Source organism: Pinus tabuliformis, chromosome 5_2 (genome assembly GCF_031772625.1).
Source record: "Pinus tabuliformis cultivar Carrire ecotype Pingquan chromosome 5_2, CPIR1, whole genome shotgun sequence".
NCBI classification, from domain to species: Eukaryota; Viridiplantae; Streptophyta; class Pinopsida; order Pinales; family Pinaceae; genus Pinus; species Pinus tabuliformis.
Window position 1 is genome coordinate 789,264,220 of NC_142306.1, and position 5,295 is coordinate 789,269,514.

General features: G+C 36.1%; 1 pseudogene; it reads left to right on the forward strand.

The window, feature by feature from the left end:
- Positions 1-3,835: 3,835 nt before the first annotated feature.
- On the forward strand, positions 3,836-4,858 carry LOC149161664 (RING-H2 finger protein ATL2-like; annotated as a pseudogene).
- The last annotated feature ends 437 nt before the right edge of the window (positions 4,859-5,295 follow it).

Sequence of the window (5,295 nt, forward strand, 5' to 3'; positions counted from 1 at the left end):
CTAAATGACAATTTCTAAAATTTTAATTCAACAAAATAATAATTATTTAAATATATTTTTCAAATGCTATTTTAAAATAAAAATAAATTTTAAAATAAACCAAATAATTTTTATATATCAAATTTAATCCCATAAATATTATCTTTCAACCTTTTATCATCATAATCTTTTAATTCAATAATCTGTTCTCACATATTTTTGATAAATATTAATTTTACACACTACATATATAAATATTCACTCCCCTGTTCAAGATTCATTTCAAAAATACCAAAAAAAAATAAAAATAAACGGAGGACGAAATAAAGAGTAACCTCACACATTGAATGAACTTTAAAATGAAATGAAATTTTCACATTAATTAAACTATTCATATTTTTCTTTATATTGAATTGTGTACTCTTTTACATTCTTTATTTCACGACTAAATAGAAATATAAAACTATCTAATTGTTTAATATGTAATTTTTTTTAGTTATTAATATAAAATAAGGAAAAAAATAAATTAAAATTAAAGTTATTTTATTTTAAAAATATAAATTTTAAAATGTTTTTATGATGATGATGGTGGTGGTGGTTAACGTCCACTGAGACCAAATTTTGGTCTATCGGACCTAAAAAAACGAATTATTTAGTTTGATTTAAGATTTTATTCCTATGCTCAAAAAGCTTGAAGAGAAGCCTCCCGAGCTCACTGTAATTTTGACAACGTAAAAAGCTAGGAAGGTCAGTGTTGCAACAAATATTTTGAAACTGAGATCTAATCTCGCTGTACGCGGGGCACTCTAAGAGGAAGTGATTTTCATCCTCGGTGTTCGTATTCTCACAGAGATAGCAGAACCTTTCCATCCATGTCATTTTAGGAACTTCCCAACGACCTGTTTCACTATGGAGCTCATGAGAGTTCGTTTTAATCTTGGCTATATTAATTTTCTTCTTTGAGCTAGTTAAAATAGAGAGATATTTTTTATCTTCTAGGGTGGGGTTGATGACCTCCTTATAATATCTTAATTTTCTTTTAGCTGCTAAATATTTCTCTCACCACATTTTTCTTTGAACTTAGAAGTAACAATATTTTTAATGTTATTAATGTTTTGCAATGAAACATTCTTGTCGATCTCCCAATGGTTTAACCACGCCCTGGTGTCTTTATACCAACCTCGTTGAGCCTTAGGTGGTTTTGATGGAATTTAAAGCTAGCTTAGGAAGTCTATGGTCTTCTATGTTATTGAGTTTGGGCTTGTACAACAAAAGCCTAGTCATAGCTACGCTCTCGATAGGGGAAAGACCCACTTCTATAAGGAGAATAGGATAGGGTGTGTTGCTTTTAATTTTGAGGTTATACGTTATAAACGCTTATGGATTTGCTCAATCTTTCTCCAGGATTCTCTAGAGATGCTACAACCCCAAACCTCGCATCCATATAAGATAACCGGAGTGACTAAAGTTTCAAAGAGGAACTTCTTTCTATCCCACATTACGAGGTTTGTCGTTTTACAATTATTTTCAAGACCAAAATAAGCTTTCCATCCCCCATTAATCATTTTCTCAATGTTATAGTTCCAGTTGAGCTTGTGACGAATATCAATTCCTAGGTACTTGTAGGAAGACACTTCCTCCAAGTTACTATTGTCATACATAAAATTAGCGTAAGTGTCCTTCTTGGATTTGATAATCATAACTTTTGTTTTGTCAGTGTTAACAATCATACCCATGGTAGAGCATAAATCTTTAAGAAGTATAAGTTTCTTATCAAGATCAAATGGGCACGTTGTGGGAAGAACAATATCGTCAGCGTAGAGAAGAAGGGTGATGACTATCCCAGCTAAGATCGTGCCAGCACATCCTGCTTCCTCTAAACAACCTTCTATCTTGTCGATGTAAATGCCAAATAGGGTAGGGGAGAGGGGGCAACCTTGTTTAACTCCAATAATACACTTAATATCTTTCGACCACCCCTGATTGCTCTTTAACTTGGCAATTACATTCTCGTATAACCTTATAGCGGCAGCTCTCAACTCAAAATGAACCTTTAGCTCTTTTAATCTGTTCCAAAGGTTGTTTCTAGGAACTGTATCGAAAGCCTTTTTAAAGTCCACAAAGCAACGAAAGAGATTGGATTTATTATTGCGACATTCCTCCACAATGATCCTAAGCATAACGAGGTGGTTTGTTGTTGAGTGTTGCTTTCTAAAATCGGCTTGGCCTTTAGCTCGCTTACCTTCACTTTCAAACCTATATAATATAAATGAAGTATGATTTTATAATTGAAATAATTTTTAGTTTTATTTCTCTAATTAAAGTTAAAGTTGTCGGAATTTATTATTCTTAAATATTTTAAATTATCTAGATTAGGCTTATTTATTTTAAAATATGATTCAAATTATTTATAATTAATGAAATTTTTTATTAAATTAATTAATTTTTGAATATTTTATTTTTAAAATGTTTAATACTTAAATTATAAAATAATTCTATATATCACAAACACACCCACCAAAAAGATACGTATAGTTAATTAATTAATTAGATGTTTATCTTCCTCATGTTTAAAACAAACAAAGCCAACATTAAAAAAATACCACAATTATATAACTCTACATTACTATTACTTGGTTATTAACCTCTAACACACCACTAATCAGTTATCTCAGATGACTATCCATGACACATTACTCAATGATTATCCCACAAGACTAGATCTTTTATTTTCAAAGGACACTGATGGACAATAGCTTTACACTTTGAAAAAACAAAGAACACAACTCCATTCTCATCCTCCACCATTAAAGTACGGCGAAAAAAGGGGTTAATTAGCCACCCCTAAAAATTCGGGTTGTGCTACACTTATTTTCCGATGTCCTACACGACTTAGTTGTCGACAAGGCCCGCGACAATTTTTGCATTCAAGTCTGTAGACGGACGCGACGAGCAATCGGCCCAAGTAAGTCAAACCGGGTACGGGGAACCAGGCTGCTCATTTAAGTGCAGTCAATTTTGGTTCTCCAGATTCAAACCGGGCACCGTAAAATTTATCTTAAAATTTTTTAAGAATTTTATTATTTGTACTATCTAAACTATAAAATGTTTAATAATAATTTTATTATTTTTATTTTTTAAAAGTAAAATAATTTTTATACGGTATAAAATATGGATAAATAATTTAATTTTTTTTGAGAATTCAATATTTCTTCTAAACATAAAAATTAACCCTAAAACTGCTTCTGCTTGGCTAAGAGCTCGTCTTCCTCAGACGTAAGGAAACAGGTTAACGGCCCAAGACCCAGAGGCATCTGGCAGGAGTGAGAGCCTGCTCCCGATTACGGACCACCAGCAGGGTTATGCCAGGTGGCGTGGTTTTCCTATTTAACAGTGATGAGTCAAACCCAGCATTCGCGGATAGCAGCCAGAGATGGCTGTCCTCACTGTTGGTTTGACACCTGAGTTGATAGGTTTTACCACCTTCGGAAAAAAAAAAAACATAAAAATTAACCCCTAAAGTAGATACCTATTAGTTGCTTTGCAGATATTTGAATGACTGAAAACCACATGGTGATTGATGTTTTATAATTCTAAATCCATGGACGCAGCGGTTTTCAACCTTCAAAACTATTGCGTGTTGTGAAAATCAGGAGCGGTCCGGACGGGCTTTTCATCTGAACTCGGAAGCTTCATATAGTCATCGGAGGGGCTGTCCATCGACGGAAATTGAAGGCTCGAAGGTTGGATCCACATAAAAACCAAGCAGTAGCTCGCAGTTTTTATAGGCCGAGATCAGCCCATTTGAAAGAGAATTTATGGAAAGAGAAATTCCGTGGTTTCAATTTGATATAGCATGAGCTCAGTGCGCAAGACTTTTAATTGCCCGCCTCAGGATGCTGGCGAGTCCAGACATGCCACCTCGGGCAGTTGGGAGAATCACCTGCCTCACGATTATGACGAACCCACATTCTGAAAACATAATTTTAATCCACCACCTCCTCATTTAGGGGAACAATGGCAAATTCCAGACTACCCTGAGCCTAGAGATGACATCAATGGCAAAATCATGGTGTCCACCATAATAGTTCTTCTTTTTGTGTTTTTCTTCGCTGTTTTGCTAAACGTTTATGCCAGATGCTTTTGGAGACAGTCTGCTCGATTGTCTGGAAGAAATCGACGAAGACCAGCTTGTGTTCGCATTCAGTTCGAGTTTACAGGAGAAGAACCGGTGTCTCTGCTGAATGTGCGGTTGGATTCTGCGGTATTAGAGACTCTGCCCATCTTTCTCTATAATTTCGCAGATGGGCTGGAGTGTGCAGTTTGTCTGTGCGAATTCGAGGAGAATGAGACAGGCCGACTTCTGCCTAACTGCGGGCATAGCTTTCATGTTGAGTGTATTGACATGTGGTTTCGTTCGCACTCTACTTGTCCCGTTTGTCGAACGGGCGCCCAGCCGGAACAGCAAGTTTTGGAATCTGCTACAGCAGAACAGGTTTCGGTTACAATGGCAGGACCAATTACTTCAGGCTTCCATGACAATCTGAATTTGGAGCAAGAGCAGACTGCAAGTTGTGAAGAAGACTGTAATCTGCAGAACCCAACAAATATATTCTCTCGGGGTCGTCAAAAGCAAATGAAAACAGAGATTGATGAGGGAACGTCTGGTGGAAGGGCATTAATGCGTCACATTGCCATTGATATACACAAGAGGTCCGATGGTTTCTCATCTGGCGAAGGCCATCAGCTTCATTCAGAAAATGGTTCACATTCGTCTTTGAAATCTCCCATCCCTACCACCCTTCGTTCGCTTACAAGGATGTAGAGCAGAGAGACAGAGAAAATGCCAAGTGCTCTTCCCACCCGATCGTCCTTCTGAAGGTCGAAAATGATGGCCTGGCTCAGTAATTTTTTTTTTGTTAATTAGACTCTGAGCGATTGATTTGTGGGTTGGGTTTTGGATCCGGCAGTTGAGAATAATTAATATTATTTTGATATTAATGGAGAAAATAGTTACATTGTTGTAACTTTCTTCCTAGTTTAGGATTAATTCCTATAGTTATGGGGTTTGGGTGCAACTTCCTATTTCCTAGTATTGTATTTAATGATGTAATCTTTGATTGATTAAAAAATAGAGTGGACGAGAGTGATCTCTCAAGTTTTGTGAGTGTAGTCTCCAGGTGCAGGCCACACCTGATAGCTACATCTCTTTCTTTTCAATTCTGTTCACATTTTATCTTGGTATCAGAGCTCAGCTTGAGTGAGCCTGATCTTTTGTCACCTGTGTGGTGGAATTGCCTGTGTGGCTGGAATAGC